Below are 25,349 nucleotides of genomic sequence, written 5' to 3'. Positions count from 1 at the left end.
GTACTTTATATTTGAAATCTGAATGTTTATATATACGGAAATCTTGTAAATGCAGCGAGCGCAAAAAACAGGGCAAAGTTACTGCATGACTGTCATGATAATCATCATGGCAGTCATGTTCCAGGGCTAACTCAGGACAGAATGTATACAGGATTTATACAATACTCTGTCTCTTAGGATTTCTACATTGAAGCAGGTAAGACACCTCTTTTTCTTTTAGTCACATTTAGAAGTTCAAAGTCAAAGTCATTTGTCACACACGTTACCGCAGTGACATTTGTTCTCCGCATTTGACCCATCTCTTGGAGCAGTGAGCCGCAGCCGTGCCGCGCTCGGGAATCATTTGAATAGTAGATTTGACCACCCAATCCAACCCTTTGATGCTGAGTGCCAAGCAGGGAGGCATTGCATGGGTCCCATTTTTACAGTCTTTGGTATGACCCGACCTCCCAGTTTCAGGGTGGACACTCTAACCACAAGTCCACTGTCTGGTTTGTTAGTGTGAATTAAGCTCTTCATTTGATAAGCTCTTTATTTGCCTACAATTCGAGTCAACCAAATAGTTACTTAAACAGTTACTGATGAACTTCATCAGCAACTGTTTAATTAACTAATTGGTACTACCTGTGTCTCAATTTGCTGAGACAGAATTTGTTACAATTGTGCAGTTGGTGATAAGTTTTTAATTTTTGGCATGGTGTTAGTATGGACATAAGGTTTTCAAAAACCATGGCAAACGAGTTGGTTTGCGCCCTAGTGGGCCGTTTCTAAAATAAATATGAAATATAAAATACAATACATACATAGCCGATAGCTATACAACTTCATGAACTAACAGGATTAGGAAATCAATAGGCTTAAGTACATTTTAAAGGGAGTTTAGTTTTCTGTTAATTTCACAAAATATTAGATGGGATCAGATTTGTTTCTCAGTCAATTTCACTACCAGTTGCTGTCCCCCTTCAGGGTCCCAGCAGATCTCCTTACGCCTGATAGGATCAGGGTTATCAGAGTCATACTGGGTCAACAGGAGAACAGACCCAAGGCTGTAACAACTGGCAGGATGACTGTGTTCGACCATAGGTTCATCACTTCCCATTCTATAGAGCACATGCCGTCCAGTTTATATATAGGTATTTGGATAGCATGTCCTGTCATGGTGTGACCAAAAACAATGATCATACATCACTAAGCAAATAGTTGTTTCTGGGTAAAGGAAACATTTAACTTGAACTTGGAAAGCCATTTGATTGATTGTAATAACTCCTTTTCCAACAGATATTGATAGTTTACCCACGATGCAACACCACATTTACATAAGGAATAATGTTGGCCTCTGATTGGCTAGTAAGCTAATTGGCAAGTTGGGTAGCAGTGACGTATGCAGCAGTCAGAAGCATTATAACATTACAACAAGAAAAGCTTCACATGTTTCACTGCTCGGTTGAATGCTTTATTCTGGTTGGTCAATCACTATAGTATAAGTGCTATATGGAGCCTCTTCTGACTTTATAACATGCGTGAATGAGACCAGCTGTATGATTTTGTTTGAAATCTTTAATTTGGACCACAATCCACTCATGCCGAACATGGATGGTTGACTGCTTTATTTGAACACATTATTTGTTCTGACGGTCCATCGCTCCGAAAATACACTCTATGTTGGCATAGCTAGAATTTTCCTAATAGGCATAAACAACATGGATCAACATCAGGTATAGCCTACACTGATTGCTTATAATCTGAAGTGTAGCGCTATAGACTATCCCTATCTTTTACGCACTGGAGCGCATCGTGACATGCCTGCACTGTAGCCTACAATGTAGTGTTTTTTACATTCATTGTTGTAACTACTCACAGTTGGAACTATATTAGAGTGAGCAAATGACGTTACAGTGCCTGTATATGAGATCTTATTATATTATAATACCACAGCATATCTGTTGTAGCCAATTTGATGAATATGCACTGATAATTTGACATTGACTGACAACCTGGGCATAGGCGGGTTTCAGCCAATTACAGGCAGTCTATTTGTATGTGTCACGGGTGCACAGCAGCAGGGAATTTTGGGAAACGCCACAGGGAAGCCACACAGTTTTTCAACCGTGCGTGTTTTGTTTGTTTTCAGTTGTTTTCAGTTATCTTTTGTTTATTTTGCATCACAAAGTATTGTTTAAGTATAAATTTAAGTTTAAGTACCCGGTTTACGTTTATGCCTTATCCACCCTGCAAGAAAAATAAAACCTTTTAAATGCACTCAACGAGACGACCTGATTTACTGTCATCATCACCACGCGTTGGAAAGAGCTTCACACTATATCCCTCACTGGCTTCTTTTCTTTGAAAAGTTGCCTTTACATAAAGTTGAAAAACTAGCTTCCAAACAAAATCGCTTGAAGACGGATGGACACGGAACTGACGAAAGGACAACGCCCCACTCACTGCCTTCTTGCCGACTCATTCTTCACGATACAGCCCGCATTGGAACGCGGACCAACAAACATCAAAGCGACGGTGAGACTTTATTTATGAATGAATACAAGTTGCGGAAGGAGTGGCCTTCGCGCAACGGGATACAGGAAAATCCCGAGTAACTCTAAACAAAGACTCCGCCGATTGATAAACAAAGATGAGTAACGTGGGAAATCAGGAAATGAATCCAGCTGTCAGTCAAACTGAAACAGAGACTGAACTTGGTAAAAGGCTTTCTAAACCCACGTATAAAGCACTGGAGGCAAAAATCATGTCATTACAAAAGGAAAGGAATGCTGGATTAAAGAGAGTGTGCAAAATGGCTAAGGAATTGGATCAAATGATGGATTCAAACGAAAATGTCTCTATCATACAAATCAAACATGAAATGTTGTGGAAAATGTGTGGGGAAACTACAAGGTTGCATGAATCACTAAAGCCTGTATTGCCTGATGATGAAATGTTTACACAAAATGAATGGTTTCAGGATCACATGCACAATGTAAATGAAATAATTGACAAAATGGAAAAATGGGTGCTTGCAAACAGGGAGCAATGCATGCCCACACATGATGATGAAATCAACGATGACGTATCAATCAATGCAAATGAGGTTGTTGGAAATATTGGTTCAAATGACAATGAGGTGTCCAATCATGCAAATGAGGTTGTTGGAAATATTGGTTCAAATGACAATGAGGTGTCAAATCATGCAAATGAGGTTGTGTTCAATCATGGGTCTAATCACAATACTGTGTCAAATCATGCAAATGAGGTTCTGAATATCAATTACGGTTCAAATAACAATGCTGTGTCAAATGGAAATGAGGATGTGGATAATATTGGGCCAAATGACAGTGTTTCTAACACTGGTAAATCAAATGTGTCACGTGGGAGCTCTAGACACTCTGTGTCTTCAACTGCCTCTGCATGCATCAAGGCAAAGGCAGAAAGGGCTGCACTCCTGACTATGGAGGCTGCCTTAAAGGAAAAGCATGAGCTGGAAGCCATGGAGGAACAAATAAGGAAATGAAAGGAACTGCTTGAAGTGCAAAGTCAAATTGCTGCTCAGACAGCCAAGGTTACTGTCCTCAGCAACAGAGGGTCTGATATTGGAAGTAGAGCAACAAATGGAATGAATTCATATGTGTCTAACCAAAGGTCTGCTCTCAACCCCTCTGCTGTGCACTTTGTTCCACAAACTTCAAGCCGTCAATACAGTCTTCCACCAACAGGTGGCAGCAAAGCTGCAAACCCAACTCTATCACATCAGAACCCATACAACCAGTCCAATCCAGCCACAGGAGCACGGCCCAAGGAAACCATCTCACAAGGAAGTAGAACAAAAATATATTCTCCAAATCACCACCCAAGCATGCCTCAAAAGTCACATTCCAATGCATATGCACCACAGCAAGGTACCCAACAAGTCGATGAGGTCAGAGACAACATGCCACAAAGACCTCGTCATTCATACCACACTGTACATGCTCCACAGCAATCCAACCAAAACGTTGAGGACCACAGCAATATTTTCACAATCATGCAAAAACAAAATGACATCACAGCGTTACTAGTGCAACAGCAATCCTCACTCTCACTACCCCCCAGGGATATACCGATCTTTGATGGAAACCCTCTCGAGTACAACACCTTTGTTAGAGCTTTTGAACATGGAGTGGAAGGAAAAGCTGCTAGCAATGTGGACTGCTTATACTACCTGGAGCAGTACACTCGAGGGCAACCTAGAGAGCTGGTGAAGAGCTGCCAACACATGCCATCTGACAGGGGGTATCAAAAGGCCAGGATGCTTTTACATGAACGCTTTGGAAATGAGCAGAAAATAGCCACTGCATATATGGAGAGAGCATTTGGATGGGCACCTGTGAAATCAGAGGACATCAAGGCGTTACAAGCATTTTCTTTATTCCTACGCATCTGCTGTAATGCTATGGAGGACATCAGCTATATGTCGGAGATGAATATGCCATCAAACATACGTGCAATAATTATGAAGTTACCATACAAACTGAGAGAAAAATGGAGAAACATTGCTTTTGAGCATCAGGAGAAACGTCACTGTCGAGCAGGTTTCAGTGACGTTGTCAAATTCATTGAGAGGCAAGTGTCCATTGCTTCTGATCCACTATATGGGGACATTCAGGACACAGCTGTCCCACTGTCAAAGTTGAAGATTGGAAATAGAGCATCACAGGGACACATCCAGGAGAAAGGAAGCAGTTTTGCTATGTCTGTGGCATCTGTGAATTATGAAAATCAAAAAGAGAGAGACTTACCTGATAAACCAACAAGAGGATCCTGTCTGATGTGTGAAGAGGGCCACAGACTGGAAGTGTGCCCCCAGATGGAGAAGAAGCAGCATTGTGACAAAATTGACTTTCTAAAAAAGAAGGGTGCATGTTTTGGGTGTCTGTCTGTCGGGCACGTAAGTTCACAGTGCCATAGTAGGCTGTCGTGCAAGGTATGTAACCTGAAACACCCTACCATTCTTCATATCCATGAAAGGGAATGGAAGGAGATGAGATCACGTCAAGATGACACACAGGATGAAAACAGAATAAGTCAAGCCACCACTCCCAAGACTTGTGGTCACATAGGGGCCGGAGCACAGGATTGCGTCTTGTCCATTGTGCCTGTGAAGATCAAGGCAAAGAAAGGCAGCACAATTATAAAGACCTATGCATTCCTAGATCCCGGCAGTTCGTCCACTTTCTGTTCTGAGCACCTGATGAGGAAGCTGAATGTGAGAGGAAGGAACACTAGATTCCTAATGAAAACAATGAACCAAGAAAGTTTTGTCAACAGTCATGTCATCTCAGGACTAGAGGTCGCTGCACTAAATGGTGACACCTACATTGAGCTGCCTGATGTATACACCCAGTGTAAGATGCCTGTGACTTGTGACAACATCCCACGACAGGAAGACTTGCATGCCTGGCCATATTTGAACTCTGTGGAAATTCCTGCTATTGATGCTGAGGTGGAGCTGTTAATTGGAACGAACTCTCCAGAAGCAATGGAACCATGGGAAGTGATAAACAGCAGGGGTAAAGGACCATATGCTGTTAGAACCCTATTGGGATGGGTTGTCAACGGACCATTGAGAGGAGGCAACGAGAGTGGGATTAGCTGCCCCACTATCACAGCCAATCGCATCTCCATTGCTCAGATAGAGGAATTGCTAGTCAAGCAATACAATCATGACTTCAATGAGAAATCAACAGCAGACAAGCCAGAAATGTCCATAGAAGATCTAAAATTTATGCAGATTGCCAACACTTCAGCTGAACTCCAGAATGGACATTACTGCTTGAAGTTGCCTTTTAGAGAGGACAATGTTGTCATGCCCAACAACCGCCACATTGCTGAGCAAAGGGTCCTCTGCCTAAAAAGGAAATTGGAAAAGAATTCTACCTTCAAAGAAGAATACACCAACTTTCTCTGTGATGTTATAAGCAATGGCTATGCAGAGAGAGTGCCAGAGCATCAGTTGGAAGGAAACGAAGGAAAGGTGTGGTACATCCCGCATCATGGGGTGTACCATCCTAAAAAGAAAAGCCTGAGAGTGGTATTTGACTGTGCGGCAAGCTACAAAGGGGTGTCACTCAACACTAAACTACTCCAGGGACCCGACTTGACAAATTCCCTGCTCGGAGTTCTCACAAGGTTTCGCCTAAACTCTATAGCAGTGATGGCTGACGTAAAGGCTATGTATCATCAAGTCCAAGTGGCAAAACAGGATGTGGACTTTCTTCGCTTCCTATGGTGGCCAAGAGGTGATCTTACACAACCGCTCACTGAGTACAGAATGACTGTTCATCTGTTTGGTGCAATATCATCGCCCAGCTGTGCCAGTTTCGCCCTTAGAAAAACGGCTGAAGACAACAAAGCAGACTTCTCAGTCCATGTAACAGACACTATCCAGCACAACTTTTACGTGGACGATTGTCTAAAATCTGTGTCTTCAGAGGCAGAAGCCATATCTTTGGTTACAGACCTGACAGCTGTATGCCAGTTGGGAGGATTCCAGTTGTTGAAATGGATGAGCAACAGCAGGTCCGTGTTGGAAGCCATTGATGTGGAGAAAAGAGCCAAGGAAGTGAAAGAACTGGATTTCGATAGGGACAGCCTTCCCGTCGAGAGAACCCTGGGACTGCAGTGGTGTGCTGAAACTGACACCTTTAGGTTCAACATGTCAGTCCAAGACAAACCGTTCACAAGACGAGGTCTCTTGTCAGTTGTGAGTTCGGTCTACGACCCCATTGGATTCCTAGCACCGTTCACCTTACCCGTCAAAATGATGCTGCAAAACCTCTGTAAGATGAGCTACAGTTGGGATGAGCACATTCCCCAAAACTACCAGCTGCAGTGGGCGGGGTGGATAGAAGATCTAAACGGACTAGGCATTTTCAGTGTGCCGAGATGTTTTCAACCCAAGGGCTTTGGACAGCTCATAAGTGCCAGACTACATCACTTCTCTGATGCCAGCGAGAGCGGCTATGGCACAGTTTCATACTTGAGGCTGCAGAGTGATGATGGGAAGACCCATATATCTTTCGTTCTAGGAAAGGCACGAGTAGCTCCCCTAAAGAATGTGACAATCCCAAGGATGGAACTTACAGCTGCTGTACTGGCGGTGAGAGTTGACAGGCTCCTGAAAGCAGAGTTACAACTGGAGCTGGAGAACTCAACCTTCTGGACAGACAGCACAACAGTGTTAAAGTACATCAGGAACGAAACAAAGCGCTTTCACACCTTTGTTGCCAATAGGACCTCTGCTATAAGAGAAGCTACAGACATCTCACAATGGAGGTACGTTGACACACAACGGAACCCAGCTGACGAGGCCTCTCGTGGGGTGAAAGTTGAACACCTTCTCACTTGCAGCAGATGGATCCATGGCCCGGAGTTTCTGTCCAAGAGTGAAGAGGAATGGCCTCTTAACATCGTGGATTCAAGTTCCATCAGCAGTGAGGACCCAGAGGTCAGAGGAGAGGTCTCAGTTAATGCTGTCATCATCAACGATGCACCAAATGCAACCGATCAACTGATAACCTACTTCTCTTCGTGGAAAAGGCTTAAAACCTCAGCTGCGTGGTTTCTCCAACTGAGGAAGATGTTGCAGTTGCTGAGTCAAAAGAGAAAACAAATGCACACTTCTCTGTCCAACAGCGGGCTTGACCCAACTCAACAAAAGAACAAAGTGGAAGAGGACATGAAGAGGTTCAGAGCCACAATGGGTGGTCACACCTTATGTCCTGAAGATATTGACACGGCTGAAAGTGCCATCATTCAACACTGTCAAATGAACAAGTTTAGTGATGAAATCACCGCTTTGAAAAGGGGAACATCTGGAGTGAAGAAAAGCAGCCACATTTACAAACTTGATCCGGTGCTAAAGCAAGGGCTCTTGAGAGTGGGAGGAAGGCTTAGCAAAGGAGCAATGCCTGATGACACAAAACATCCAGTCATTCTGGCTAAGGACCAACACATCACTACTCTCATCTTACGCCACATACACGAACAGCTGGGACACTGTGGAAGAAATCATCTACTTTCTGGACTTCGTCGACAATACTGGAGCACCAGAGCAAATGCTGCTGCCAGAAAGATCCTCACTTCCTGTGTTGTCTGTCGACGAAACATGGGAAAGCTAGGTGAACAAAAGATGGCAGATTTGCCAAAAGAAAGACTGCAAGCTGACCTTCCGCCATTTACAAATGTTGGCATAGACTATTTTGGACCGTTTGAGGTGAAGAGAGGCCGCAGCCTCATCAAACGCTATGGAGTCATCTTCACCTGCATGGCCAGTCGGGCAGTCCATCTGGAAATGGCCTATTCATTGGACACCAGTTCTTGCATCAATGCAATACGCAGATTCATTTCCAGACGAGGCCAAGTTTCACACATAAAATCTGATAATGGTACCAACTTTGTTGGAGCAGAACGTGAGCTGAGAGAAGCTCTATCTCAACTGAACCAGGAGAAAATCTCAAATGCACTACTTCATTCTGGAGTGAAATGGAGCTTCAATACTCCAGCTGCATCCCATCATGGAGGAGTGTGGGAAAGGGTCATTCGCATGGTTAGGAAGGTGTTGAACTCCATTCTTCATCAGCAACATCTGGATGATGAAGGACTACAAACACTCCTATGTGAAGTGGAAGCCATATTGAATGACCGCCCCATTACAAAAACCTCAGAGGATCCAAATGATCTCGAACCATTGACTCCTAATCACATTCTCTTGTTGAAAGGCAAACCTTCTCTACCACCTGGGCTTTTCAACAAAAATGACTCGTACTCCAAACGGCGATGGAGGCAAGTTCAATTCCTCGCCAATCTTTTTTGGCACAGATGGATTCGTGAGTACGTACCACTGTTGCAGGAGAGGCAACGGTGGCCAAGGGACAAGAGGAACTTCGTCGCAGGAGACGTCGTCATGGTAGCAGACTCTAATGCGCCTCGTGGATCCTGGCTGTTGGGCAAGGTCCTGCAGACCTTTCCTGACAGACATGGACTTGTGCGGTCTGTGAAAGTCCGGACCAAGTACAACGTCCTGGAGCGACCGATCACAAAGATCTGTCTTCTATTGGAAGCTGAATAGACTGAAACCCATTCTCTACTACTGGATACACGCATACATTGGATACACGCATACATACATACATGAACTACATGAACAATGAACATTATGAGTTGAACATTAATGTGGACTATTTACTTGGCTACAATGTTTGTATGTGTTGAATTGTTGCGTTTTCATACAGTAACAATTGGGGGCCGGAGTGTTGTAGCCAATTTGATGAATATGCACTGATAATTTGACATTGACTGACAACCTGGGCATAGGCGGGTTTCAGCCAATTACAGGCAGTCTATTTGTATGTGTCACGGGTGCACAGCAGCAGGGAATTTTGGGAAACGCCACAGGGAAGCCACACAGTTTTTCAACCGTGCGTGTTTTGTTTGTTTTCAGTTGTTTTCAGTTATCTTTTGTTTATTTTGCATCACGAAGTATTGTTTAAGTATAAATTTAAGTTTAAGTACCCGGTTTACGTTTATGCCTTATCCACCCTGCAAGAAAAATAAAACCTTTTAAATGCACTCAACGAGACGACCTGATTTACTGTCATCATCACCACGCGTTGGAAAGAGCTTCACACTATATCCCTCACTGGCTTCTTTTCTTTGAAAAGTTGCCTTTACAATATCAGTAGGAAGTATCGGCGCTATAATTGTTTCCTTTATAGCCTATTGAGAACGCATTTGTCCAATCCATCCCTGCAGTGCATTTGATTAAATTAGGCCAGGGAAACGTGTTGGCTAGTCAGTTATAATGAGGTCCGTGAATGAACCAGAGAACACAATAATAGATATAATGATAAACCTGCAATAACCACAAAGCCTGGGTATTGAGGCTACATGTTGGGCAAAGGAAAAAAAAGCGACGGTCCGACGGATTTTCAGTCGACGAAAACTAAACTGAAGGTAAAACATTTCAGTTGACTAAAACTAGGTCTAAAACTGAACTCGCTGTCAAAATCAACAGTACACAAACACACAACGCACACACACACGCACACGCACACACACACACACACACACACACACACACACACACACACACACACACACACACACACACACACACACACACACACACACAGCGCTACACACACACACACACACACACACACACACACACACACACACACACACACACACACACAGCAGAGAGTGGTGATCAAAGGAATAACTATACCATACCTGTGCCGCATCTCTTTTTTTGAGAGTCATTCATCCAAGCTATAGGCCTACATTACGCTACGTGCTTTCATGTTCAATGTTTTAATGTGATAACATTTGAAATGGAGCGGACGTAGAATACGCACATCGACAGGCTGGGTGCTGGGCTAAAGAAACTTCAGCAGATATTGCATGGAGGGTTAAACAGTCATGTTTCATTTAATTTAAATATTTTATCAATATTAATCTCATGCTTTTATTCACTGAAATGAAATCAGACTTCTTCAAGAAAGTTTTGCATAATAACATAATCGACTCCTTATCCAGCAGGAGGAGCTATATAGCTCTATGCAGTAGGCTGCAGTTTGTGTATGTTGTGGAAATAAACCATATTTATTCATAGACCATCTTCTGGGTGTTTATATTAACATTGAACATCGTCCTGTTTGAGATTAATTACAGCTCTGTAATGTTGAAGTGAAGAAATACCACGTTTTGGTGTTTCTGTATATTTATTTGGGTCACTCAGTCACTGAACTTGGTGAAGGACTGACTGGCTTTGTCAACGAGATGCTCTCTCTCTCTCTCTCTCTCTCTCTCTCTCTCTCTCTCTCTCTCTCTCTCTCTCTCTCTCTCTCGATTAGTAAAAAATATATACTTGTATTTACAGTCTATGACTTGTATACGCGCAGTGCCCCGTTCGGGTAACGTTACGTACATAACGTACATTACGTACATAATTATTTACATTATTTACGTAACGTTACGCGAGCGGCGCGCATCACCTGACATGCTTTGAACCAACCAGGTGTAGTTGGGGAGGCGCTGTTTCCGAGGAGAGCTGTCAGACGGGAGGGCGGCTGGTAGTGTGGTGGTTGGAGTGGAGTGGCATCTGAATATAGTTTGGCCTGTGGCGGTTCAGTAAAAACATTTATTTGTGGTATTGCACTGGTGTGAAAGTGTACTAAAGTAAGAGCGAGGATTGACAGGGAGTCACTGACTGGGGTGTGGGACACTGAGGTGTGGGATCCTTCTGGTGAAGGGGTGCACCGACCGACGGCGCCCTTTTTCCTTTCTTTTTCTTCTTTCTATCTCTTTTCTAGTAGGATCATGGGTAAATCGGGTAAAAAGTCCAGCGGATCAGCAGGAGATATGAGACAGAGTAGGGAGGGGGTGAGAGGAAAGAAAGGTAGCGTGGTAGAACATGGGAGAGAATTGATTGATTGATTGAAATATTTATTAACAGTTTGTAGAATTTACAGTACATTTTAAGCACAAACTCAATACAAAGACTGTCAACTGTGAGTGGACGACCCAATTAAGCATTACACTTGTTTACAACAGGGTCCACATTGTTCAATTCATCAAAACATTTAAAGACATACAAACATTTAGAGACATACAAATAGACATTTCTATATGTAGCTAAAGAACAGAACAGTAATTCATCATAACGGGAAGCAAAAAAGGGAAAAGATACAATATACAGTGAGGGAAAATGGGGTGGGGGGGTGGGGGGGATTCAGATTTTACAGAGGCCAGTTTCGAATTGCAGCCATCCGTAGGTGCCCTTTGAGAGCGGTTTTGAAGGAGTCAAGGGATTCACATGTCTTAATGACTGTTGGTAGGGCGTTCCACATTTTGGTGGCATAGGAGCGAAAATAATTTAGTCCCTTGTTTGTGCCGAATCTGGGTTGTACATGGTTTGTTGCACTCCCTCTGGTGTTGTGGGTGTGGACTTCGTTTACATTAAGGAAGTATTTAGACAGGTACATGGGTATCTTGGTGGTGTATCGAATCTTGTGGACCAGACCCATTGCAAGATGCTGTACTCTGTCGACGACCCTAAGCCATCCCAGCCTGTCAAAGTGGGTAGGGTGAGGTGGGTTTGGGGGGTGAGGCCAAGTAGGAGCCTGACCAGTTTGTTTTGGGAGGTCTGGAGCCTTGTTTTAAGGGCATTTGAGGTGCTGTGGTACCAAGAGGTGGATTCATAGTCAAAGAAACCTTGTACGAGGGCTCCTGTTAAGGTCTTCAAGGTGTTTTTGCTGACCAGTGAGGAGATCCTGTAAAGGAATCTTGTTCTTTGATTGACTTTTTTGATTACGTTGGTGGCCATTTTATCACCGGAAAGATTGGCCTCCAGGATGGAACCTAGGTAGGTAATTTGATCTTTTCGTGTGATAATATTGTATACTGCCTTGCTGAGTTTACTATTTGATCCGAAGAGGATGGATTCAGTTTTTCCCAGGTGTAAGGATAGTTTGTTATCAGCGAGCCAGGTGCAGATTCTACCGAGTTCAGAGCTGAGGGTCTTTTCAACCTGCAGTTTGTTCCTGTCCGAGACCAGCAGTGCTGAGTCATCTGCGAACAGGAACAAGTTGCAGTCACAAGCTGAAGTCATGTCGTTAACATAAATTAGGAACAGTAAAGGCCCTAGTATGCTTCCTTGTGGGACGCCACAGCTCACTGGGAGGGGAGGGGACAGTGTTCCGTTCACCTCCACCATCTGTTCTCTCCCCTCCAGGTAGGATTGCATCCAGCTCACTGATGTGCTATCAAAACCAATAGCTTTAAGCTTGTTAACCAGTATGGAGTGGTTCACGGTGTCAAAAGCCTTTTGGAGGTCCAGCATGACCATGCCGCAGTATTTTCCAGCATCCACCTCGTGTTTGATGTGATCGCTCAAATAGAGGAGGCATGTGTCAGTGGAGTGGGATGTTCTGAAACCAGATTGGAACTCGTACAGCAATTTATTAGTGGCAAGATACTTTTCAACCTGTTCATAGACTATTTTTTCCATCACTTTCGAGATGGAGCTTAGAATAGAAATAGGGCGGTAGTTGCCGGGTTCTAATTTACTCCCTTTTTTGTACAAGGGGGTTACTTTGGCCAGTTTAAAATCTTGGGGGACCTGTCCCTGTTTGATGGAGAGGTTAACTATGTGGGTGATGACTGGAGCTATGGAAAAGGCTGAGTCTCTGAGAAATTTGGAGGGAATATTGTCATGGCCAGTGGCCTTGTGGTCAGTGGGAAGAGGGCTAGAACGGTATCGAGTGGTAAAAGCGAGTCAGAGGGAGAGGGGATGCCTGGCGTGAGTGAGGACGAGGTTGAGCAGGGAGGTGAGAATAATGAGAGACCTACGAGGTGCAAAGTAGTGATACGGTTTGAGGGTGAGGGAGGAGTTGCGGGAGTGAATCCAATGCAACTGACAAGAGAGCTGTCGGATAAATGCGGTGAAATAGAGTTTGCGAGGGTGCTAAATGATGGCAATCTGCTCATCGGTTGTGTGGATGTAATTCAGATGGCGTTAGCGAAGCAACTGACAATGGTCGGGAAGAAAAAAGTGATGAAGGCTGTGCAGGTCGGAGAGCAGAGGGCTAAACGATGCAGAGGAGTGATCACAGGAGTTGCGTTAAGTGTAAAGGAGGAAGAGCTTATAAGGAGAACTTGGTTGCCCGGGGTGTTGAAATAGTGAATCTGAGGAGGATGACAAAGGGACCAGAAAGGAATGTGAAACGGTGCTGGTGGAGTTTGAAGGAGAGATCATTCCAGACAGATTGTTCATGGGTTATATGTGCTATTATGTGAGGGCATATATACCAAAACCAATGAAGTGCTATAAATGCCAGAAGTTCGGACACATAGCAAAATTTTGCAGAGAAAAGAGGAGGTGTGCAAAGTGCACAGGAGACCATAAATACAATGAGTGCCCAGCAGGAGCACAGCCAAAGTGCTGTAGCTGTGGGGAGGCGCACAGTGTTACGTTTGGAGGGTGTGCAATAATGAGGAAGGAGGTAGAGGTGCAGAAGGTTCGAGTGTTGGACAAGATCACTTATGCTGAAGCAGTGAAGGTGGTGAAAGAGAAGAATGAGAGACAGGGGGCAGCAGATGGAGGGGGAAGAAGGGGGACAAGAGTGGAGGAGCCAGAGCGACCAGACACGGATAGGTTATGGGTAGACAAAAAGCAGTTAGTAATGTTCATAGTAGCAGCAATTAACGCAACTATGGGTGGCACCTCAAGGTCAATAAACATCAAGCATATTGTAAGGGCAGCAGGAGATCACCTCGGCATGGTAGGGTTAGACTGGAAGGAGGTGGAAAGCTGGATTAATGCCCAGACTATAGCCAATTAAGAGCCAGCAAGAGGTGCTACATGATTAATATGGTGCTCATTCTTCAATGGAACGCTAGAAGCATGCTTGCAAATGGACAGGAGTTCAAGCAGTTTATTGAGGAAAGAACAGATAAACCAGACATTATTTGTGTGCAGGAGACGTGGCTTAAACCTCAGCTAGATTTTATAATTCATGGTTATGTGGGTATTAGAAGAGATAGGGAGGAGGTAGGAGGGGGCTGTGCCACCTTTATTAAGGAAGGGGTACCATACAGAGTGCTAGGTAAAGGGCAGGAGGAGTATGTGGCAGTAGAGGTGTGAGCAGTGGTGATTATTAACTTTTATAATCCATGTAACCGGTTGGAGATGAATAAATTGGTGAGAATAGAGGGTCAAGATAGACGTAAGGTAGTATGGTGTGGTGATTTTAATTCCCATAATATATTGTGGGGGGGGGGGGGGGGAAGAACAGACGGGAATGGGCAAACAGTAGAAGAGTTAATGGAGGATAAAGGCTTAGTATGCTTAAATGATGGGAGAGGAAGAATTGATGTCAACACAGGGCGTCATTCAGTTCTTGATCTCACCCTGGTCTCAGATGTGTTGGCAGGGAATAGTGAGTGGGATGTCTGTGAAACAACGATAGGGAGTGATCACTACCCAATTAATGACATCATGGTGTACTGTAAGCAGAAGACTGGGCACTTCAGTGTGTATTATTGTATGTATATCACCAGTGGCACTACAGCCTTAAATCATTATTTTATATCCGATACAATTCACATTTGTAAGCCAATTAAATCAGACCAAAAAACAATGAATTATATACATACATCTTAATTGGCTGGCAAAGCACAAAAAACAGACACCAAACACAGAACTGAAAATACAAGGCCTGCTTGGTCTTTTAAAAGAGCAAAACAAAAATAAAGAATTACAGTAACATTTAAATACATCATACAATCAATTTTCTTTTCCTTCAGTCGTCAATGCACAGGGATATATAAATTAACCACCCGAAGCTTGTGTCTATGATCCTGTAGCATGTGAAAATTGAAAATAGCAGTCAGTGTGTAGATTGGCTATTTTCGGTTACGAGATTTGTTGTGTGTAGACCAGGGGTCCTCAACTAGAAATGATGAAGGTCCACAATTCTTTTTTGAATAAGACCGAGGTCCGGTCCCATGCGCGGCGTCCTTCGGAGAGCGGGGCTCTATGCCCGTTTAGTATGGTCAAGCCAAGCTTATACAAATCAGATCCCCTTCCACCCAACCAATAATGGGGTGCAGAGTGCAGGCCCGGAGTGGAACTCCAAATCAGGCCGGGAGTTATACGCCCTGGCAGGCCACACTGCGCGCGCGCATAGCGCGCGCCAGAATTTTGGAGGCCCTTGGGGGACATTTTGGGGGCCTTTGCAGCAATTTCACATGAGAAATGTACCATCTGATGTTATTTATATATATATATATTGTTTTTGGGTGGTCCGCAAAGAGGTGGTCCGCGGTCCGGTCGCGGACCGCGGTCCGCCAGTTGAGTACCCCTGGTGTAGACTGTACTGTATAGTGAGAAAAAAAAGGAGCAGACCCCGGTCAACTAAAATAAGTATTCATTTAGAGGGCTGTGGTTTATTCGGTTGTTGGTCTCAGAAGATCTGATTATTAGTCTGAGTCTTCATCCTCTTCATCTTCCTCTCCGAGTCCAGCATCACTTCTCCAGTGCTTTCCGCTTCACTTTCCGCATCCTGGAATTGAAGCATATATTTAGACCTGAGACCGATTCTACAAAATATGTCTTCTAAATCTTTAACAGTTTTCTGAAAAACAAATGATTTGCACACATTTCAACATGGAAAAAAAGAAAAGCTATTTTTGAATATAGTATAAAATAATATGTTAATATATAGACAGATGCTTTCCCGGCTTTAATGGGTTATGTAATAATAATAATGGTAAGTCCATTTGCAAAACTAAATCTCAAAAAGGGCCATACCATACAGACTCTGATGCCTGGCAGCGTGTCCTGGACGTGCCTGCTCAGTAAAGCTGAGAAGTGAACCAGAACAGCCGTTTCTGTTGGTAACTGTACCAGCCAGAAATGATTAGCTCAAAACACAACATCTTATCTCACTGTGTCTCAACTGCCTGTTATCCCTACGTGGAGCGACTCACACTTCTCACATTGCCAGGGGTTTCCCGAGATAAGAGTTTGACTTGTGTAAAAAAAAAACACACACATTTAAATAGACATTAGATTATTACTGTGCTATATAGTTCATTTGGAAACAGTTTTATGAAGGATGGCTGTAGCACACTTGTAGCCACGATGCAAGTAAGGGTACCATGACAAGTTAGCCGCAAGCAACTTAGATGCTATAAACTTAAAGGCTAACTGCTGCATCTATAGGTTGCAATCAGGGGGCAGTCAGACAGATATGTTGTGAAGCCACTAAGTATATCGGGACTTCCTGAAAGTTCATATAATGGCCTGTTGTGGCGCTGTCATTGGGCCCAAAAAAACCCATAGCTCCATAGAGGTCCATTTATTTGGGCCCAACTTCACCTAGACTGTATTACCTTAATAAACATGGTTGTGAATACTTTCTGCTTCCAGTCACTAGTTTAAAGTCTCATTTCTCATGTCATAATATTCTTTTTGGAAAATTATGGTCCCATTTATTTAAAAAAATGACCATAAAGTTGCGTATGTTTGAGGGGCGTGGCTACCGTTACAGTCTATGATCGGGAGCCACCCCCGTTTATCCAAGGACCTTTGATAAATTCCAGACCCGCACACCGCCGCTGGTTCAAGAAGTTTATTTTAAGAGTCGTAGCAACGTTTCGGCCTTTCGGCCTTCTTCAGGCATCTATAAATCCCATGCAACGATTATTTTTCTACAGTATGTGTCGTTCTGCTGCCTAACTAAATCAATAGTCAAAAATAAATATCCAAATATTATTCCAAGGACCTTTGATAAATTCCAAACCTTTTCCAGTCCTGGAAAATTATATATTTTTTCTTTCTCATTTCAAAATATTTCCAGGAATTTCATGACTGTGGGATTCCTGTGCCAGGAACCAACCAGGTACATGTTTCTAACACAATCCTTTTTAAAATAATGACATGAATAAAGCACCTCATCCTCAGTCGGTTGCTGCGGGTTCTCTGGGGCTGGGCCTTCCTCCTCCTCCTCCTCACTTCCCTCGGCCCGCTGAGAAAGAATCTCTTCACCCTGAAACATGGAGACATCAATCAGCCAAGTCAATCCAATGCTAGTCATGGTCTCAGGGACACTATTTTCTTTTTAAGGGAAGGTAATAAAAAAAAGTCCCTCACACACACACAGGGCTCCAAACATTATGAATCTATGAAAATCTATCTTGTGATATTATTCATGTTTGGATAAATGGTAGTGTAAATGGTAGAAGTCATGTGTTATAATGCACAGCACGAGAAACACATGCACTTCTAGTCATTTTTACTAGTTTTCTTTTTTTTTTAATAAATATTTGTACATTTAAAAACGGTGTACATTGGTATACAACAACTATAATCTACCTGATCTTGAGACCTACAAAAAAAACTAGTCAACTAGTACCAACAAGGTTGACTAGTGGATTTACTAGTCGACTAGTTGAATAGTCGACTAGTTGCTTAGCGCCCTAGCACGCACACACGCACCTTTGAGTCCGATCAGTAGGGAGAAAGCATACCTTCAGGTCACGGTTCTTGAGGTTGCCCATCCAGAACGCCTCCTGACAGTTATTCATAAGCAGCATGGCTTTGACTCGGCAGACAAACAGCTCTAAACTCCTCTTCAGGGCTGGCACGTGGTTGGTCAGGTTCATGTCCTGACGAATCTGAACCACAAAACAACCAGATTTATCACCTTAACCCATTTAGGCCTGACGTTGAAATAAAATAAAAAGTCTTCTAAATCATGAGTTTTCTGAAAAACCTCATGTTTCTGAATCAGTGTGGAGTGGTGCTCAATATTTCATGTCAAGGACCCCAAACATGATATGTAATTAGACACCGACCCCTATCTGAAAATATGTTGTTCGCTCTGAAAGAATATATATTATTCAAAGATTTGCGCCATTCAAAAATAGCAGAACTACAAGCGGCACTCGTGCCGCGCTATGAGCTTGTAGATCTGCTATTTTTCAATAGCTAAAGTATAACATACTTGAACTACAGTAATAGATAGTCTGCCTGCTTGATAAATTGAATCTTGAGCATATGGTCAAAATTAGATCCCGTCTCTATATGACATGACCGTAACGTGCCTTGGATAAAGGCGCTATATAAATGCACCGTTTACCATTCGCCGCGATCAATTGATATGAAAAGGCGATCTCGGCGCCGAGCGCCATTAGAAAATAGCCGTGAAAAGGCTATCTTGGCGCCTTAACATACTCTAACATACAGATTGGATAATTGGATTTTATTTGTTTAAACCAACCACTGGGGGCACTATGGGGTTCAGTGTCTTGCCCAAGGACATGTGGACAGGAGAGGAGGGAGCCGGGATTGGACGGATCATTGGACAACCTGCTCTATCCCTCCTGAGCCACAGCCACCCCATGGAATAATGATACATATGACAGGCAGCTACCTTTGAGTGTCCACACATGTGATGGAGTTTCAGAATGATACATATGACAGGCAGCTACCTTTGAGTGTCCTCACATGTGATGGAGTTTCATAATGATACATATGACAGGCAGCTACCTTTGAGTGTCCACACATGTGATGGAGTTTCCTGGTGCAGATTTGAATGATCTTCAGCAGACCTTGGACATCCTCCTGAAACACACATTACAAAGAGTTAGCCATTGGAAGGACTTAACTCTATAGAGCACACCATTTCGTAGTCTACCCTAAAACTATGTCCGTCGACTACCATTTTGACAAAAACTAGACTAAGGGAGGGTGGGACTAGTGGATAAGCAATAGTAGAACTAAAATGTAATTTTATGTTTGGTTGCGCTCTGAAAATAGCATATTTGTGATACAAGCTCACAAACGGGTCGCACTGCAACGCGTTGTGATTGGCTATTTTCAGCATGCAACCAAGAGTAAAATCAGGCATGAAACTCGACTAAAACTCGACTAAATCTAAAACATTTCAGATTACTAAAATATGACTAAAACTAAATACAATTTTACTCAAACGACTGATATAAAACTGAATCAAAAGATATTTACTTAGTCGCGAGTAGCAACTCGCAACCCATAATAATGTGACCCACTGTTGCAGCTAACTTGCGGATGAGAACAAATAATGGTTTGTACCTTGTGCCTTTTGAAACTATAGTCCAACAGCGGCATCCCCAGCTTCAGGAAAGACTCCAGGAAAAGACGACCATACTAGCAGAAACACCATTAGGAACATAGTTAGTATGGAGCCGCAGCAGCAGCTGCTGCTGGACGTGAGATCTGTTTAATTGTAGAAGAAGAGGCAGGTTACTCACCCTAAGACACACATTAACCACTGAACTGGAGTCAAATACCTGTGAGAAGACATGGACGACAGAGATCTTTAGTGGGGCACGCACGCACGCACGCACGCACGCACGCACACACGCACACAAGCATGCACGGACGCACACTGATCACTGCAACAACTACTGTAACAAGAAATGCACCTGAACTAGATTGACCAGGAGGTAAAAGTCTCTGACAGCCAGATTCCATGTCAGTAACTTCTCACTCTGGGCCTGGAAGAAGCAAGAAAAATTGATTACATTACACACACATACAGTACTCATGCACACACAATTGCTATACTGTGAGTAAATGAAATGCATGGAGTGTGCAAATGTAACTGTGTTGAAATTACAACTGGAAAGGGGCCTTCACATTGCATTCAGAAAATGTGTTTCATTACTTACGCCAGTTTTCACCCCAACTCTGACAGAATTTCACAAAATGGTGTGAAAGCCATTGGTGGAAAGAAAGGTTGGTCATGGGCCAAGGAAAACCGGATAACTGATTCATTAAAGTTGGTGAGGTCTATCACAAAAAGGCGCCCATCTTAGGATTCATTCACTGTAACAGGAATGTTTGAGGAATGGTTTGTCATGGGGCTAGGGAGCCATTAACTGAAAGGTCTTCCACTGCCATGGCCGCGGCAGCTTCAGCACTCCCCCCCCCCCCCCCCCCCCCATTCACCCTCTTTTTTTCATGTCTTCAAACGGGGTGTCATTTGGAATTGGTTCTGATCCGGCAACTCTTCAGGCAAACACACACACACACACAGGCTAGTCCCACTTCCTCTTTTGCTAATGTCTCTAAAGGGGGGCCTTGTGGGGTGCCGTCAGACTCTGTTCAGAGTGGACAACTCACTGGCCGATACCCGGAGGGCTATAGTACTGTATGCCCACTTATGCTTTTTGAAATATCTCCGGGAGAAAAAAGCGTCTTCATTCAGTCTCGACTTGGAGCCGCCGACTTGCCAGTTTCATCAAATGATAAATTATTCTGCACTTGTCATGGATAGTAGGGATGCACCGAAAGGGAAATTCTTGGCCGAAACCGAATACCGAATATAGGAAACAGTTGGCCGAAAACCAATACTGAATATAGGAAACAGTTGGCCGAAAACCAATACCGAATATAGGAAACAGTTGGCCGAAAACCAATACCGAATATAGGAAACAGTTGGCCGAAAACCAATACCGAATATAGGAAACAGTTGGCCGAAAACCGAATATAGGAAACAGTTGGCCGAAAACCAATACCGAATATAGGAAACAGTTGGCCGAAAACCAATACCGAATATAGGAAACAGTTGGCCGAAAACCGAATATAGGAAACAGTTGGCCGAAAACCAATACCGAATATAGGAAACAGTTGGCCGAAAACCAATACCGAATATAGGAAACAGTTGGCCGAAAACCGAATATAGGAAACAGTTGGCCGAAAACCAATACCGAATATAGGAAACAGTTGGCCGAAAACCAATACCGAATATAGGAAACAGTTGGCCGAAAACCGAATATAGGAAACAGTTGAATATGATTATATATCTTTCTTCCTACCATTGCTGTCATGGCCGTACCTAAAAGCTATAATTTATGGCAAAATAAATGGTAATGGCAAAACCTAACTTAAAAAATAATCACTATTATGGGTGCATTTATTCAGCTCTTTTGAATGCATAAATTGCATACAGTGATTTATTTTTTGCCTATTTTGGCCGAAACCGAATAGGCTGAAAATTGCATTTTCTGCCGAATATTTTCTGCGGCTGAATATTCGGTGCATCACTAATGGATAGTAAAAGAAACGTATAAAAGATGCTATATACAGCTAAGAATTTTAACCATGATGAATTTTCTTTACACAAATTGTAAAAATTGCAGTCCCTAAAAATGGTCACGTCGTGTCAGTGTTAATGGTATTCCAAAACGTTGTCGTCTGTGCTCTACTGAGCGCGTTGTCTAGTGTCCAATATAGATGAATTTAGGTATACACACAGCAACAATTCCATTCTCACCACCACCCCAGTGAGACCGCCGTCGTGTGGTTTTACCCCAGTGAGACCACCATCGTGTGGTTTTACCACAGTGAGACCACCGTCGTGTGGTTTTACCCCAGTGAGACCACCATCGTGTGGTTTTACCACAGTGAGACCACCGTCGTGTGGTTTTACCTCAGTGCTATCGCTGTTTTTGCAAGCAGGAATCTTCCTCACAGCCTTCTCCAGCTCCGTCATCATGCCTTTATAGAACACCACGAACGTCAGCCTGATGAAAGACGGGAGAAAGTGAAAGTACAAAAAACAAAACTGGTGTTTTAAGCATTACTTTAAACTTTAGCTATTGAAAAATAGCAGACCTACAAGCTCGTAGCACGGCACCGAGTACCGCGCTACAAGCTTGTAGGTCTGCTATTTTTTTTTAATCGTGAAAATGTGGCGCAAATCTTTATATATATTATTTTTTTAGCTCAAATCTTCGCTCCTGGAATAGCATATTTTCAGATGGAGGTCGGCATGCAGCCAAATACAGATAATTTTGGGGGTCCTTGACATGAAAATGTTTGAGAACGACTGACATAGAAACATGGGTTTTTCAATAAAACAGTCATGATTTTGAAGGCATTTGTAGAATCGTCAACAGGTCTAAATGGGTTGAAAGAGGTCAGGTTCTCATTTTGGGTTGTGAGCGCTGGAAGCCCGGCCTTTTATATTATGTCTGCGGTGGACATTATGAGACTCATGGAACATAAACAGAAGTAGTGTCTGTATTTTTCCCTCCATAGTAGGCTGTATAGACTGTATTAAAGCGAGACTGCATGACGAAACACATCTTTCACCAGCTGAAGTTGGATATAGCCTCTGTCGGGTGGAAAGGGAAACCTTGTATGTAAAAAATTATAAACCTCTACTTTCCAGGAAATGGTAAAAAATAACCTGTGTTCTAATGTATACAAAGTACTGTTGTTAATACTTTTAATTGGAAAATTATTTCTAAAACCCACAGACTTAAACACTTTCAAAGTGGCATCCCTTTATATAGGCAAAGAATTTTTGAAATCTTCCAAAAATAACAAAAATAGTCGATCTACAAGCTCACAGATTGTTGTGATGCAAGCTTGTAGATCTGCTAGCTACTTGAGCACGATACTATAATACAGGGGTTTTCAACCGGTGGTCCGCGGGCCCCTGGTGGTCCGCGGAGGTACTGCTGGTGGTCCGCAGCCAGGCATTCAGAAAAGTTATATTTTTGCCTTTTTTTTTCTTTACTTTTTTTTTTACCTTTCTAATATATAATATAAAACTTATTTGCACTCTTTTTACTTGTTTGTAAATAATAATAACTTAAGTCGAATCTAACATTTCAAAAAGTCAAGTGCTCAAGGTGTCAAATAAACCAAACAAAAAGCTGACGGTGTCATCAGCTGCCAGCGGAACAACCATCCTGCTCTTCCATCCAAAAGTCTCACATAATACGTGACGTATTCACTATTCAATGTGCAACTTCTCAGTCTATCGTTGCCGAAAAGGCAGAGCTACAAGCTCACAACGCGATCTCTGTCAGGGAATGTTCCCGTTTTAATCAATGAAGGGTGGCTCCACTGCCCACGTTGTGTTGCGTTGCGTGACTGCATTAAAATTACCCCGGTTGGCCGGTTCGTTTTTTGACGCACACGACGGAGGCGCAACGCGCCCGGTGGAGCCCCGGTGTGAGCTTGTAGATTGGCTATTTTTGGTGCGTGACACCGTCGTACGAATCGATGATGTATACATTACGCTTTTAAAGTGACGGTACACAATGAACAGTTCCCTCTGTATGTTAGAAAGGTACTGTATATAAGGCCCTAGTAAAATGTAGTGCAGGTTGTAGGTTGGTTAAAATAAAGAGAAGATTATTAAAATAGAATAAGATAAAAAATATATTTTCTGTGTGTGTGTGTGTGTGTGGGGGGGGGGGGGGGGGGGGGGGGGTTGTCAGAAACAAACCTACTGTGACTGTCAAATGCAAATGTGTCTTCAGTGTTTGGGTGATTAACTGAAATGAATTATTATTTTGAAACTTATTTTGAGTCCTGCTTAGTACAAGTAAAAAACACTTTAGTAAAACTTTTGATAATAAAATACTTTGAAACATAGTTTTTTTGTCCAGCTCATGAATGTAGCCGGTGATAGTGTGATTAGTGAGTAACAAGTAAGAAGAAAACAAAAACATGCCCCACCACTGTTGTGTCGGGTGGGTCCATCGTAGATCTACGATGAACCCACCCGACACAACAGTGGTGGTCCCCAGGCTGCTGCTAGTCAGAATGGTGGTCCCTGGATCAAAACCATTTGAAAACCCCTGCTATAATACGATGAATACTAGGGCTGACTTTCGATTATGTTTTTGATGATCGACGCTTCGATATAAATTTGTTTCGATCGTCGACGCTTCGAAACCCAACGGGGGGGGGGGGGGGGGGGGGGTGCGGTGTGTTAAACAATAGCGGAGAGAAAGGCATGCTTGGATTGGTCTCATTTATTTAAAACGATAAGCATTGAAGCAACAACTGTTGCAGCCTTCATGAAAGCAGTGACGCACAAATAATTAGGCTTTTCGCCCCACTTGGGCCATCCCGTATGTGATACGCCAATTTCTTGTCACATAGTTGACACTGTACACCACTTGTTCTTTGTTCTCCTTGCATATTCTAAAATGCAACCACACTTTAGATTTATTTTGTGGCGGCATGACTGCAGGCTGCTGTGTTGACTTCCTCGTTGTTACCTTACCATGCACGAGTGAGGGGGAGAGGGGAGGAGGCGTTGCGGTGCTGTGAGGCGCGAGCATGGCTCGCGGACCAAATGGGGCCGTCTCGCGGACCAAAAGCGTCCGCTTTTTTTTAATGACTATTCGATTCAAAATTTAAAAATCGATTCCCGTGCGTATCGATTGAACATTGATTAATTGATTTTTTTGGGTCAGCCCTACTCCCCACTGAGCAGTGGTGTGCACAGATAAGACACTAGGGGGTGATAGAGCACCACCAGCCCTTGGCATCTGGACAGCAATGTGCCCTTTTATTTTTTTAATTTTTGAGTGGTGCAACCACTCCAAGGAACAGCAATGTCCGTGTTAACCTATGTGACTATGAGTACCAATAGGGGAAAAAGTGGCACTGTTGTGCCAGAAACAGAGAGAGAGATAGTGCTGCACTGTTGCCTGATAATGAGAGAGAGAGACAGAGATAGAGAGAAAGAGAGAGAGAGAGAGAGGGGGGGGGGGGGGGAGTTGCAACACTTAGTTCACACTACAGTGTACAGTATGTGGACCATGGTGACATTGATCAATTATTGATTAAAAAAAGCTTCTAATATATTATTTATGCCCCCAAATCTATAAAATATAAATCCCATACTATTAAAGGGACACTTCACCCTTTTTGCTAAAAAATATATGTTAATGACATTTAGGAGCTTTAGAACACTTTCCTGGCGGTCTTTATGTGTGTAATATGTGGTTTTAGA

The 25,349-nt window shown here is 43.2% G+C and overlaps 1 long non-coding RNA gene and 1 pseudogene across 2 annotated transcripts in view; one reads left to right on the top strand and one right to left on the bottom strand.

Moving 5' to 3' along the window:
• Positions 1 to 25,349, top strand: part of LOC310853603 — a 762,466-nt gene that overhangs the window by 380,682 nt on the left and 356,435 nt on the right. The gene's annotated exons all lie outside the window — the stretch shown is intronic.
• The window catches only part of LOC310853550 (Fanconi anemia group D2 protein-like), a 28,276-nt pseudogene continuing 18,765 nt past the window's right edge, over positions 15,839 to 25,349 (bottom strand). The window contains exons 27-34 of the transcript in view: positions 22,017 to 22,110; positions 20,008 to 20,079; positions 19,834 to 19,872; positions 19,655 to 19,729; positions 19,091 to 19,165; positions 18,070 to 18,216; positions 17,493 to 17,588; positions 15,839 to 16,100 (exon numbers count right to left, since the gene is read on the bottom strand). The product of the transcript in view is annotated as a Fanconi anemia group D2 protein-like (transcript). The remainder of the gene's footprint in view (positions 16,101 to 17,492; positions 17,589 to 18,069; positions 18,217 to 19,090; positions 19,166 to 19,654; positions 19,730 to 19,833; positions 19,873 to 20,007; positions 20,080 to 22,016; positions 22,111 to 25,349) is intronic.

The sequence above is a fragment of the Protomyctophum parallelum genome, assembly GCF_964188405.1.
Source record: "Protomyctophum parallelum genome assembly, chromosome: 22".
Taxonomy (NCBI): domain Eukaryota; kingdom Metazoa; phylum Chordata; class Actinopteri; order Myctophiformes; family Myctophidae; genus Protomyctophum; species Protomyctophum parallelum.
This window is presented reverse-complemented; position numbering and strand designations above follow the sequence as displayed.